At 43.7% G+C, this 15,112-nt stretch overlaps 1 protein-coding gene across 6 annotated transcripts in view; it reads right to left on the bottom strand.

The window, feature by feature from the left end:
* The window catches only part of PHACTR1 (phosphatase and actin regulator 1), a 362,855-nt gene that overhangs the window by 181,574 nt on the left and 166,169 nt on the right, over nt 1-15,112 (bottom strand). Inside the window, exon 1 of one of the 6 annotated variants that reach the window (XM_076330551.1) lies at nt 4,668-4,707. The exons of the other annotated variants lie outside the window; for them this stretch is intronic. The gene's annotated coding sequence lies outside the window, so the exon portion shown is untranslated. Of the gene's footprint in view, nt 1-4,667; nt 4,708-15,112 lie in introns of those variants that run through there. 6 annotated transcript variants of the gene reach the window in all.

Here is a 15,112-nt window from a genome sequence, read left to right as displayed (position 1 = left end):
ATATTACGTATTCCATAGTGTGGGCTTCCGCTCATCTTTCTTATTCTTTGCATCTGTCATGAGAGAGGGGAAACAACTATTAAACAACACTTGTCTCTCAAAAAATGCTCTCTCTTCCTGCAGCGTTTTTTTTTTCACTACAGCTGCACTCAAAAAAGTTCCTAGCATTCTCTTAAATTGTCAACAACACTGTGAATCTATGGGGATCTGACAACTGGTTAAGAGAACTAGAAAACCAGATACATTTTGCCATTTCTTACAGGCATTTTACGTTTCCATATCAGACCAAGATTGGCTGAAACAAGAATTCCTCAGAGGCAGAAATACTGCAATGCTGGTCAGAGTCACAGCTACAGCTACAGTTTGCTCTGTGCTTCACCTATAAGTGAACACCGTGACTCCTCTACTCATTCTACTTCATAATACAACCCTGCACAGATTTTTGTTTTGGGGTTTTTTGTTTGGGTTTTTTTTTTTTACCCTCTCAGGTTAATATTAAACCACAGACTTTCTAACAGGCACATTCACTCCTTTACCAGCTTGATAGGCTGTTAAAAACACTGAAGACACCTTCTGTTCCACTATCTGATAGTGGTAGGATCAGAAAGTTTGAGGAATCTGGACTTTAATCACACCTATTGCAGTCTATTGCTTGAAGATCAAGGCAAAAATGAGTAAATTCTAGTTTGTTTCTCAATCTGATTTATCAGATCCCAGCGTCTCTGTTGTGCCAGAATTTTTCTTCTAATCAACATATGAAAGATTGTGTTGGACCATTCTCTGCCTTTGTCACACACCACATTCAGTTTCCTTGGAAAAGTTCTCCTTTGCAAATCATTTATCCAGTAAAGCATGATGGTTCCTTCAGAGATTAACAGCCTAATCTTCAGTTAGACTGACTACCCCTTACGAAAATCAACAGGTCTGCTTTCCTAGCTACCTACTCCTAAATCTTACCGCCCTCAGTGGAGGCAATGCATGGAAATAAGCGTGACTCTGCTGAAAGAAGTTTCAGATCATTCAGCTCCTGATCTCCTAGGAGTGGGGAGCATGGAGAAAGATTTTGTAAGGAGACAATCAAAGTATATTTTTTTCCTTCTTCGTCTTCTTCAATATCTTTGAAAGATACTGTAGTGGTATGCTGTTAGCTACATATAGGACTATCTAGCGAGCTTCCTTGATAGCTGTGAACATATTTGACTACACAGATCCCCCTGTAATTTCACTGAACAATAGCATTACACAAGTGATGAATATAACCCTAAGTGTCTACCTAGGGAGATTGCCCTGCAGAGTGATGCCACTCACTGGTCTAGGTCACAGCAGAAGAGACATTCTCCAGTAGTTGCACTCCAAGAAGACAAAACAAAAGACAAGACCAACTGCTTCTCAGTTTCAACTCACTATGGTCTATATTTTCGGACCAGAAGAACCAGGGTTGCAGTCTCAGTCAAAGAGGTGAGCTTTACAGAGACCCAGCTCTGCTTATTATGAACACCAGTGCAGTAAGCGTAGCTCTACTAACACATCAGCAAGGGCAGTAGTGTTAGGTTCTGTCACCAGTACATCTGTTGTGTGATGCAGCGACAACTACAGTTATGAAGGATGCCTTCTACTTATCAAAGTTTCACCTGAAACCTTTTTACTGTGAATATTTCCACTGAGAAATAAATTCAGGGAAAAGATTTGGCAAATACTGTTAACACTGACAAACCTCCGAACATACAGCACAGTTAGCAGTACCACTGTTAGGGAGGACTAACAATCATGTACCACATTTTATTTTGTGTTCCCACGCTTATTTACAAACTAGCTTATATGTAGTTCTGAGATGACATCACCTGCCACCAAAATCGTCTCCTCTCTGACGTAGGTTTACACACAGCAACTCCGTAAAATAAATACTAGAACCACCTCTTAAAATTAGAGGCTAGACTAGCACAGAAGGACAGTGCAACTATCAAAGCTAACATAAGATCAGGTCATGTCCTGCCAGGAAAAAAAGAAACAATTAAAAGAGAAAAGCTGTTATTTTGCTTTACTGGAATGGGTTAGTGAATAAAACACTGAGGGATTTGGTTTGCATTTCCAGTTCTTTTCCAAACTTCTTCTTTGACATTGGCTAAGTTGTTCAGTCTTTCTAGGCTTCAGATGTTACTATTTTCCTACTTGGATGTCTAGCGTGGTTATGGCTGGTTGAGTTTCAATATCTGTTTTTGTCCATGATGAAAGACAGCAGAGAAGTTTTGGAGCGGTTCATCTTGAGGGCGCTCACAAGGCATGAGCGGGACAACCAGGGGATCCGGCCTAGCCAGCACGGATTCATGAAAGGCAGGTCCTGCCTGACCAACCTAATCTCCTTCTATGACCAGGTGACCCGCCTAGTGGATGAGGGAAAGGCTGTGGATGTGGTCTACCTGGACTTCAGCAAGGCCTTTGACACTGTCTCCCACAGCATTCTCCTCGAGAAGCTGGCGGCTCACGGCTTAGACAGGTGTACTCTGCGCTGGGTCAAAAACTGGCTGGACGGCCGGGCCCAGAGAGTTGTGGTGAATGGAGTTACATCCAGTTGGCGGCCGGTCACGAGCGGTGTTCCCCAGGGCTCAGTACTGGGGCCGGTCTTGTTTAATATCTTTATCGATGATCTGGATGAGGGGATTGAGTGCACCCTCAGTAAGTTTGCAGATGACACCAAGTTGGGCGGGAGTGTTGATCTGCTCGAGGGTAGGAAGGCTCTGCAGAGGGACCTGGACAGGCTGGATCGATGGGCCGAGGCCAACTGTATGAGGTTCAACAAGGACAAGTGCCGGGTCCTGCACTTCGGCCACAACAACCCCATGCAGCGCTACAGGCTTGGGGAAGAGTGGCTGGAAAGCTGCCCAGCAGAGAAGGACCTGGGGGTGTTGGTCGACAGGCAGCTGAACATGAGCCGGCGGTGTGCCCAGGCGGCCAAGAAGGCCAATGGCATCCTGGCCTGTATCAGAAATAGTGTGGCCAGCAGGAGTAGGGAAGTGATCGTGCCCCTATACTCGGCCCTGGTGAGGCCGCACCTCGAATACTGTGTTCAGTTTTGGGCCCCTCACTACAAGAAGGACGTCGAGGTGCTGGAGCGTGTCCAGAGAAGGGCAACGAGGCTGGTGAGGGGTCTGGAGAACAAGTCTTATGAGGAGCGGCTGAGGGAAGTGCGGTTGTTTAGCCTGCAGAAAAGGAGGCTGAGGGGAGACCTCATCGCTCTCTACAACTACCTGAAAGGAGGTTGGAGCGAGGTGGGTGTCGGTCTCTTCTCCGAAGTAACAAGTGATAGGACGAGAGGAAATGGCCTCAAGTTGCGGCAGGGGAGGTTTAGATTGGATATAAGGAAAAATTTCTTTACTGAAAGAGTGGTGAAACATTGGAACAGGCTGCCCAGGGAAGTGGTGGAGTCCCCATCCCTGGAGGTATTTAAAAGACGATGAGGCACTTAGGGACATGGTTTAGTGGGCATGGTGGTGTTGGGTTGACGGTTGGACTCGATGATCTTAGAGGTCTTTTCCAACCTCAATGATTCTATGATTCTATGATTCTAAGTACATAGAACAGAATACCCATTTTGCTCCATACCATGAACACGTATCTATTTACCTGACTGCTACACAGGTCTATAATCACGGCATCCTATGCCAGCAACCAGCTTCTCTCCATTCCTGGCCATGTTTTAGAACAGCTTGACCAGAAACACACAGGACACTTTCCCATACCTCAGTTTCTTCATGTGAAGTAAACCAGGCAAATATCACTGCTTATCACTGAGAAAGAATGGCAGGCTAATTCCACACTTAAAATCCATGCTGAAAGGTGCTACAGAGATGACCAGTCTCTGTTACGAATGCACTACCTTCTTCACCTACAGTAGAAGATTGTTTCGGCACTTTTTCTTTCCAGTCTCAGATCTGGGTTCGTCCCTAGCTCCTCTTTGCAGCTTGACAGCTGCTGTAGTTCTGCATAATCACAGAGCACAGAATAAGCATAAAACCGACTCAAAATCTAAGCTCCATTTCCAAGCGCATCCTCTGCCATCTTTCTGAATGAGCCTTTTCTCCTCTCTCCACCTGTGTTCTCCCCCTCTCCCCCCTGGCTTGCCCAGTTTGCATGCAGATGTAAAGAGATTGGTTTTGGTAGCCACCAGGTACCAGTAAAATACAGCTGCATTTTCTATCATCACATTCAAAATCACATGTGAACAACAGGGTTAAAAAAAAATCAGCAGCAGAACATAATTTCCCCCTACCTCAGCATTTTCTCACCCTTTCCTAAGCTTCTTTGCAACCAAGGGCTGAGAAAAGCGCCACTAGGCCATTTCAGGTCTTGTAGATAACTTTCTACGCCACCTCCATCACATGTGCTCTTATTCAGCAGTTACTGCAGATCTCAATTTCAGTAGGATTTGCAAGTCAATCCTCTATCTGTAAATCCCAGATGGCTCAGTGATTTTTAGCACAGCTATTGATCTCCTCATTCATACATACCGGCTTCTGGACAAACACACCCAGCTGCTCTCATCAACCCTGTCTGACTGCCACAAGCAGAAAAGAGGACTTTGTGAACCCAAATGCTACCCGCTAATAATACCGCCACTTTGAGAAATAAAATTAGGCAGGAATAAGCATATGGTTTGCGCGTTTGCCTACCTGATAGAGATTACAAGGCTGCTGCCAGGCTCCCTTCCCTCGCTCTGCAACAGCTGTGCTTTCGGCAACTGAGCAACAGCCTTCCTAAGTGTTGTGCTCTGAAAATGCATACGCTCGACACACACCCATCCAGCCTCGCCGTGCCAGACAGCCCCTTCTCCTCCGCTGTCAGCCAGCCGAAAAACAAGTTGGAATTCAATGACCAGCTCTCATATGAAAGGAAGATACAGAGGTCGGAACAATCAATGCAATTACCGTCCTGAAAACAGCGCGAGGCTTTTTGTAAAATGGGAACAATCGGGTTTTATCTGCCCTTTCCTCCCCCTCCCATATATTACCTATAAATGAAGAAGGTCTTTAGCAGATCCCTGCATATTTTATCCCAGCTGCTCTCTCTTTCTCCTTCTGTCTTACACCACTGCAGAACAGCAAGAACGGATTTAGGTTCCCCAGCGATGGGGAAGGCAACTGCTCCTTACCTCCACGAGGCAGGGATTCCTACCGTCCTCACTGAAACCTCCGAGGAACCATTCGTTCTGATAAATGATAGATGAAACCAGTTTCAGAGACAGAGGGATGTCAAAGGGGAAAGGAAACAAGCCAAAGGTCCAGCTAGCCTTCCCTCCCCACCCATGCTCTTCCCCTCAGATCACTAAGCTTGCCACCATAAATCAAGCCTCCATGTGGCTGCAGCAGTAGTAGGAGATTCAGGCAAAGTGGCATGGGTATTGTATACTACTGCCACTCGTTAACGTTTTAAACACGATTTGTTGTGCTTTTTAACATGCAGTTTGTCTCCTTCTGCAGAGAATTACTCAGCCAGGCAGTCACATGGCTGCAGCCGCGCAATTAGAGGATTCAAACCCTGCTAAGGCTCTTCAGGGTTTTGATCTGGAAATTATACAGGAGGCGGGGAGATAAATAAAACCAAATGATGACAAGAAACTTTGTGCGATTAGCAGCTTGTAACTCTCCCAGTCTGCACTCACCCAGGGCTTGCTGTCACAAAAAACCTCTGAGTTATATAGTAGTGTAAACCTCACCTAAGTTAGAAAGGAACCCATTAGTACATGAAGTTGAAAATAAGCAGGCAAACGGGCTGCAACACAGCCTCAATAAGGGAATGGCTGCTGGGGAGAAGAGGGTATGTATGAATGTGTCCTGGTTTCGGCAGGGATAGAGTTAGTTTCCTTCCTAGTAGCTGGTACAGTGCTGTGTTTTGGATTTAGGGTGAGAATAAAGTTGATAACACACCGATGTTTTAGTTGTTGCTAGGTAGTGCTTACACTAGTCAAGGACTTTTCAGCTTCCCATGCTCTACCGACTGAGAAGGCTGGAGGTGCACAAGAAGCTGGGAGGGGGCACAGCTAGGACAGCTGACCCAAACTGGTCAAAGGGACATTCCATACCATATGATGTCATGCTCAGTATATAAAGCTGGGGGAAGAAGAAGGAAGGGGGGGATGTTCAGAGTGATGGCGTTTGTCTTCCTAAGTAACCGTTAGGCGTGATGGAGCCCTGCTTTCCTGGAGATGGCTGAACACCTGCCTGCTGATGGGAAGTACTGAATGAATTCCTTGTTTTGCTTTGCTTGCGTGCGCGGCTTTTGCTTTACCTATTAAACTGTCTTTATCTCAACCCACGAGTTTTCTCACTTTTACCCTTCTGATTCTCTCCCCCATCCCACTGGGGGGGAGTGAGCGAGCAGCTCTGTGGTGCTTAGTTGCCGGCTGAGGTTAAACCACAACAGAATGTCAGTTTATCAGATTTGGGGGGCCAGAAGTTTCAATAGTATAAAAATAGTTGAAACTTTTAAATTCAAATTCAAGTCACATACAAGCCTTCTCCAAGGTTCAAAGTTGTTCACAACCAGAACATTTCAGGGTTTCATAATGTCTAAAGTGATCTGATAAAAATATTTGGATCTGAGATTTTGGGTTAGACCAGCTCCATCATAATGCTCTGGAAAGTCTTTATTGTGCGGAACACAATAAAATTAGCATGGAGTTGTTTATAAATACACGTGCAGCACAGAGACCTCTTGGGCTTTGTCATGGTGGCATCAACCATGGTGTTTGTGTCTGATTTAAAACCTAGTCCAAGCCATTTCTTCCTCCTCCCTGCCCAAACTTAAGGAGCATTTGGATTCATTGCTGCGGCACATCTGACTGTAATGACAGACTCCTGCAGCTATGGGTTGGATGTCCCATTAGCATGGCCAGGCATGGTGTTAGGATGTAAGCGCCAATAAAAAGATCTCCAGCTCGGGTGGATGCTGTCATGCCCCCCCGTCCACATGTGGTTAGGCATACTCCTTAGGTTCCTCTCGCCCCCCCAAGGACCACACAATGCTTCGTTTACTTCACTTGATAGACTGCTTCTAGCTGACTTTCAACTGCTTTCACAAATTGCTTGTAATATTTCTTCCCTGATCACAGATTTGCTTATTAATTGTTTTCTTTCTATTTAAGTTGTGTAATGAGGTAGCCAGTTTCATTTTTACCGATTCACTGATTTTACAGATTACTTCATGTAATTGTTCATTCTCTTTTCCCAGGATGACCCTTCCCCCACTCCCCACACCAAGGCTGATACTAGCAGCCTCGTCTCTGCATTCAAGTCCCCACACAACACAGCTCTTGCTTATAATTCTCCTTATGGTCAGGGGTATTACTGATGCTGCCAAAATGCATCCAAGAGCCAGCCAAAGACCAGAATCCCGCTGCGCTAATGGAGATGCACAGACCCACAGCGGGAACGGGCGGCTCCTCAGCACCTTGCCCCTCCTCTAGTCTGTGATGTCTGTCCCTCTGAAACTTTCCTTCTGATCCGCTCCAGCCCAGAGCACTTTCAAATACAAATCTTCCAGCCTTTCCAAAGTGCCCCCCGATCACTATGTACTGCCATCCTCCACTGAGGAGGGAGCTGAGGGGCGGCTGACAGCCGTGACCACAGAAGTCAGTGCTCTGGAAAATGAGCAGAGGAAAAGAGGCACTCCTGGCGGGAAAGGTGCATACCTGACCCTGCCACATACGTCACCTTTTTGCTCATTCTGAGCTGGTGATGTTTGTAGTCAGAGTGATACAAATGTGGGTTGATCTCCCAGCAGACAGCACGTGAACGTGGGGCCTGGCTGTCTCTTGGGATTCCTGCACCTTTCTGCTCTCCAAAAACCTTTCCGCTTTGGGTATGACACCACCCTGACACTCTCGTCTCTCCAGCAAGCTGCCCTTTCCTTACCCATTCTACTTACTCCCCCCAAAGCACATGCAGGGAAACCTACAGGAAATTAACATTCACAATAAAAATGGAAAAACTTGCTGCTAAAAAAAAGGAAAAAGAAGAAAAAAAAAAATCCACTTGGGTTCCTGGAAATTTGGGTGTGGAAGTGAAGTCCCCAAACTCAGGGGGGGACTCAGTGATGGGATGGATTTGGTGTTGCACTCTAATGCAAGTGAAAACTGGCATGTATGAAAAGGCTTAAAGCAGAAAGCTGACAGAATATACCAATTTCTGTGATTTTACTGTCCTAAAACTATCGACCTTGGAAGGAACACACAGCCCTTGTTTAACTTTGTATCTCACTTTGGCACAGAAACCTTTACAATAAAGAGAAAAAAGGGAGCTTAAAGCCAGGGTAAAGTCCATACAATCGGGATCTGAATCAAAATCTATTACCTGTCTTGTGAAAAAGACAGCAGCGTGTACCACAGTTGCCCCCTGTAAATCACTAGCTGAACAAGAAGCAGCAAGTCAAACAGACTAGTGCTACTGAGTACTTTCTGAACAGTTGGGAAAGCAACTCCTGACGGTCATCTCATGAACACCTTAGTGTCCTGGCACACAGCATTGCCCTGTTTCATCTTGAGAGGCCTGTGCTTGTCTGCTCCAGTGAAGAGGACAGCAAGTCCTCACAGACGAGAAGTTCTCCCCTCAACCCAATTTTTCAGTCTCCAGCCTCATCTATGATGTGACTCAGGTTAGTTGCTTATAACAACTGCTTAGAAATGCAAGGTGTACTGTCATTAAGGGGATCAACATTTGCTGAAGAATCAGATGTTTCCTCTTGCCAGTTTCATCATGTGCGATCTAAAAAAACCCCAGATCTTAAATCTTAATGTTTTAAAAACAGTAATAAATATAGAAGAGCATTCTGTGTGACTGCACTTTGATTTGGTTGGTCTATTTTTTTTACTTTCTGTGCTTTAAAAATAAACCTCATCAAACAACCGTGATTCTGGCATGTTCACATGACTTGGGGAGCTGGGGTTCCATGAGGAACCGCAGCGTGGAGTGAGGTCGTGTGCTGAACTCCACACAGAAAGGCTGAACGTTTTGGGCAGCCATCATCCTTGGTGCCGCTCCACTGGGTTCACTGAACTCAGTACAGTGTGTCCAAACCAACTGTCTTTTGTTTCTGCATGGTAGAAATAAACATGAAAAAATAAAACCATTTCATCGAAATTCTAAAAAAACTTTAAGACAGATCAAAGTGGAAAATGGGCAAAAAATCTAGTGTCAAGCAGAACTTTGATGTGAAACAGAGACAGCAATGCTTTATCCTAGTTTTGCTAGACAGACTTATTTTTAACGCTGTACCTCTGTGAAACAAGCCCATTGAATTATTTTTCCTTTCCTCAGTATAACACGTTTAAAAAAAAATAAAACCAAAACCTTGCCTACTTCAAACTCCCTAGAAATAATGTGAAAGTAATGCCTAGCAGAATTTTAATGACACAGAGAGATTTACTGCAGATTAAATTTGATTAAGTATCACTAAGTAATGAGGCATTTCAGGGGACTATAAGATAGTGAGGGAGTTTCTGAATTCAGTCTTTTGTCTGTAATACTTTGAGTAATTTACGAATAAAGTTCATATTATGTAGTGTTTCACAGGGGCAACTTAAATGCATGTTTTTTTTAAAAAAAGAAAGTCCATAATATAAATATTCCTAGCATAAAAATGCCATATTTCAGAGAAAATTCACCAAAAAAAATACTTTGGAAACAACAGTAATACTTATACAGCTTCTTTCATTTTCCAAAACATTCAGCAGAAAGAGTAACCGATTAATCCTTACAACACTCCTGTGAAATTCACAGATTACTAATTCTCCTTTTACAGATAGGCAGACTGAGGTAGGATAGTAAAATTATTTGGCTAAAGCCATAGGGAAAGCTAAAGCTAAAAATCAACAGAGTATCGACAGCTAACACGTTTCCAGACCCACATCTTAAATCATTCTTAATGAATAACCCATCACTCAGAAAAAGCCCGTACTGAAGTCCTGTTACAAGTCTAGTGACTGGAACAGGTTTTGGTGGTGTTCCCTTCTTGCTGGTTCTCTGCGCAGCACCTACCACACTACAGCCCCATTCCCCCATGGCTGTCAGACAGTTCTTCAGTACAACTAACTTAGCAAAGACCTTCATGCTATGCATAGTATAAACGAATACAAATGAAACTTTCCACAGTCTTGCACCATAAACGGTTTCGCCTATCCACTCAGAGACATGATACTGTACAGAAGGCATTTGGATGACATGCTGCATCAGATCATGTGAAACATAAATTCTGCATAGTGCACACATGTTACACAAGCAGTCTTGTTTTTAGAATAGTTACTTTAATTATCACATATTCCACTAGTTCTTAAAAAGGCAAGCTTGATCCAAATCCTTCACAATGAGGAGGGCAGGAGCTCTCTCTATATTGAAGGGCCACATGATTCTGGGAGAAGAGAAATAACTATGTGTCTATGTGAGGAATAATTACATAGTTCAACCATAAATGCGCATGACATCCTTTTTAATAGACAGAGAGCTATACTAGGGCAAAAGTACAGGCAGAGTTGCTTGGCTTGACAATGTATGAGTTTCCCCCATCCAATCAATCTGGATGCTGTAGCCAGAGCCGTAACAAAAGGAGAATGAAAATTGCTGGTCGTCACAGTATCCTTTGAGAGAGGGGCATCAAATGTGACCAATAGCTCTGTCGACTGCTATAAAAAGATAGGCTGTAGACTCACGAGGGCCGAGCAAGTGGCATTCAGAAAGAACAGGAGGAAGAAGCAAACATGATAAGACTTGGCTTCAAGGTCAAATCTAAAAGCAATGGTAGAAAAGCAGTTCAAGCCACAGGGAGAATCCATTATTCTGTGGGTATCTCTGTACCTTGGCTAGGAATTCTGGCCAGCATCTGGGAGCCAAATTTAACACTTTGTAGATCTACTGACTTGTGTGGTGTCTTTACTGAATAAATTTCTTAAAAAGCTCTGGGATGCTTACCTAAAGCTCTTTGTAATCAGAGGAAGTTCAAGAAAATCCACATTACCCTAACAGTGAATCTAAATATAGACCAGACTAATTTGTTCGTGTCTCATTGAAGGTCTGAAACTGCCTATGCAAAAACCTGGGTTAAATTACATCACCTTAGCTTGCAAGTAGTTCCACTGAATTTTGGGCTGTCAAGGTAGCGAGTGAGTGAGAGAGAGAGAGAATGGCAAAGCAGGATTACCACGACAAAGCTATTATCTGTCTTTAACGTGGAGGTGGATGCAGGGGTCATCTGAAGCATCTCAAATGCCAGTACTGGTGGCTTTCACAAACAGCCATATCTCTCACATCCTTTCAAGAGATGCGTATCTGTAGAACTTGCTGCATGTTAAACAAGGGAGGTTTTAAATGGGATCAAGGGTAAAACAAAGCAGCTGAAGAGAGCTGCTCACACTTTTGGATAGTGGCAATGTAACACAGATGAAAACGGTCTACTTCAGAAGGCAAAGTTCTGGGAACAGGCGAGAATGGGAAATGAAATGGCTGATACAGAGTAGAGAAAATATCATGCAGGGCCCACGTTTTGCCTTATACATCTCCCCTGAAGTCAAATAGGGCAACTTCTATACCAGGCAAGATCAAGGAGAAAAGCTGCACAAAACACAAGTCTGTGAAGCACACAGCCTTGCATGTCAGAGAAAGAGCTCATTCTTGAGGGCTCAGGAAGCTGCAGAGACAAATAAATCTCCAAATCCAGGTTTTAAGTTCTGTGCTCAGTATGACACTCAGGCAAACCCTTGATATTCAGTGCCTGCATACATCTCATGCCCCTGGGGAGAATTAAGTGTTTGTGAATTGTGGCCTGAGCAACCTGACGAAGAGCTGTGAGCACTGAGAGGGTCAGCGTTTCACAGCTGGAATCAGGTGGGTGCAGCAGCAAAATGCCTTAGAAATTATTATTCTTTTGTTTTTTAAGGACTGAAAGAGACCAAAGGAATAATCTTTTCTGAACCTCCATTTAAGAAGATTAAGTATCAGAAGACATGCGCGGAAGATGCCTCACTCCAACCACTCTGAGCTTCTAAAACAAGGGAAGTACCCAGGGACATCCAGATTGTTGGCTAGAAATATTTGTGCAAACATACTTTTTTCTTCCTTCTAGAGGAGCCTGGGTCTGATCCCAGGCGTGAATCCATACGCAAAAGGGGAAGGGATGTAGGTGGGGTTTTGAAATAAGCCTGCAGGCTCCTTTGCCATCTTGCTCAGATGGCTTCAATTACTTCAAGCAAAATTTACCTCCTAGTACACTTCTTGCTACTTTTGGTTTATGCCTCTCTTAAACCGTAGGGATCATGCCTAAGAAAACACAGTAAAATGCTCATAAGTAATCTCCACTATATTCAGTGTAACATCAAGCAGACACTTTTCATCGTAACACCCTTCAAAGGGCCATCTGAAAGACTCATTTATGAAATGAATAATCACACTGCTGCTTACAGTAATTTACCCTATGAGCGAAGAAGTAAAAGCAGAAAACTATTGAGACTTCCTTAAATTACCATAAGGACATCAAAACTAATAATCGTTCAAAAAAACCTGTTCAACTATGTGCCATGGGTTGTGAAAAAGATGGAAAAAATGTGAAAAAGAGAGTAAACTTTGAGGCAACAGGTGGAAGAGGCTGAACCAGCAGTTGCCAGTACTGAGGAGAAAATGAAACTTTTGATCTTTTAGAACCAAGATCCAAACTGAATTCCTACTACGGCATTTTTAATACATCTCTGCTTTCTAACTTTTCAGAAAATGCTTTTATTCTCTTATTTAACGTTTGAGAGAGCACAGACTGCAGTACTTGCACAGAGTTAATGAAAAAAAATTTGCACGCTTCAAGAGTAATGTTCAAAAGAACCCACACAAATTTTCCCCCAGTAACTACAAAACCCTGACACAATACCAAGAGCTCACTTAAGATTAATGCAATGTAGATGATGCAATCCATGCTGGAGGTATCAACTTTAGAAAGAGATGTCTTCATCCCTTCTATTTGTGGACGACCTTGAGGACATGGAGGAGTACTGTTTTTGTACAGAACTAATGGGAGATGAGGTTCCTGTTTTGTCCTGCTCTAACATGTTCTCCCTTTGGTCTGTAGCCCTTTGAGATGTGCAGCCACACTCTTAAGTTGCATGCACCCTTGTTCAGATGTTGAAAGCCACCCAACTTCCCTTATCTGCTATGTACAATCAGAGCGAGCATAATCCACAGCCTACTACTGTGACTCTTTTGAAATACTCTGTCAAAGAGCATTTACTGCTCCGGCATGAGTGGGCCTGTGCTCATGACATCAAGGATCACCCAACACTTGGGAAAATGTCAAAGCTGACTAACCTGACCAACAGTCAGACTTCACCAATTTGTCCATAAAGCTACCTTTGCGATGCAGTGAGACGATCTTGTCTTCTATATCCTAGTGTTGTGGTTTAACCTCAGCTGGCAACTGAGCACCACACAGCTGCTCGCTCACTCTCTCCGCCCCCCCGCCCCCAGTGGGATGGGGGAGAGAATCGGAAGAGTAAAAGTGAGAAAACTGGTGGGTTGAGATAAGAACAGTTTAATAATTGAAATAAAATAAAATAGTAATAATAATAACAACAATAATAAAAGAATATACAAAGCAAGTGATGCACAATGCAATTGCTCACCACCCGCTGACCGATGCCCAGCCAGTTCCCGAGCAGCGGCCCCCCCGGCCAGCTTTCCCCAGTTTATGTACTGAGCATGACGTCACATGGTATGGAATGTCCCTGTGGCCAGTTTGGGTCAGCTGTCCTGGCTGTGCCCCCTCCCGGCTTCTTGTGCACCTCCAGCCTTATCAGTTGGTAGAGCACGGGAAGCTGAAAAGTCCTTGACTAGTGTAAGCACTGCTTAGCAACAACTAAAACATCGGTGTGTTATCAACATTATTCTCATCCTAAATCCAAAACACAGCACTGTACCAGCTACTAGGAAGAAAATTAACTCTATCCCAGCCGAAATCAGGACACCTAGCAATTAGCAGCCTTTTTGCTTCTCTAATCTCAAATTTAAAGAAATAATGTTCCCACTCCAAAAAAAAAGAAAGTGCCATATATTCGTTCCACAAAGGTTTTTTTGTTTCTTAAATTTATTCAAAGAAATCTAACAAAAAATCCAAACCTAAATTGAACTCACACAAAAAAAAGCCACTCAGCTAAATTCAGCTGCAAAGCTGATGTCTCTAACACGCCACAAATCAATGACAACACATATGAACAATTCCCAAATTGTCAATGAAAAAAGGTCACGCCTCAACAGGAGGTGCAAGAAGATGCTGTAGGAACCTCCCTGCAGGGATCACCATAGGATTCGATTCTACTCTGAATGGGGTTTTCACACAATGCAGAACTGTGTGCTGTACCAGTAGCTGCTACAGAACAGATCAAAGCTCCTTGTGCACCAACCCTCCCAGGTTAAATCCCAGTCTGTGACCAAAGAAAGAAGCCACAATTATTAAGAGCAAGAGGGAAGTCAAAGTACACCAACCAATCAGACAACGCAAACAAAACAAGAATTTGAGCTATGCAGAATTCCTGTTTTAAAAACCAGTAACATCTCTGACCATGAAGATAAGGACTTTGGCCTTTGAGGTCTTCTCTTAGAGAAGGATCTTGCCTGGAAACCTTGACACACATTCACACATCCAGCCACAACAGGAAAATGGACTCTCAAATCCTTTAGAGAAGCCCCCCAGGAACACTTGAAAGTCAAAGGAGTGGGTTATTTGTGCTTTTGACAAAACACATCAGTTTATGCCCCCTGCTCCCAACCTCCATCCTGTTCTATACATTCACTGCAGGGGACCTGGAGCTCTGTACTTGATGAGGTTGCTTCTGCAGCCATGCCAACCCAAAGAGTCACCTCCCTGGCCTTGCAGCAAAACTTCAGCCTTATGAATTCCTGTACTCATCTTATTGCCAGAAGATCACTTTGTTACTAATAAAACAGTTGGGTTTTTTTTGAACAGCAGAAGTGATCCATATTCCAAGGTGGTTCCCAAAACTGTGAAATAGAAAATTACCATACCACAGCACCTGGGGGAGGAAAAACATATAAAGAAAAAAAAAAAAATGCCTCTACCTTTTCATTCAGAG

Source organism: Aptenodytes patagonicus, chromosome 2 (assembly GCF_965638725.1).
Source record: "Aptenodytes patagonicus chromosome 2, bAptPat1.pri.cur, whole genome shotgun sequence".
NCBI lineage: Eukaryota > Metazoa > Chordata > Aves > Sphenisciformes > Spheniscidae > Aptenodytes > Aptenodytes patagonicus.
The sequence above is the reverse complement of the archived record's forward strand: the minus strand, read 5'-3'. Positions and strand labels throughout refer to the sequence as shown.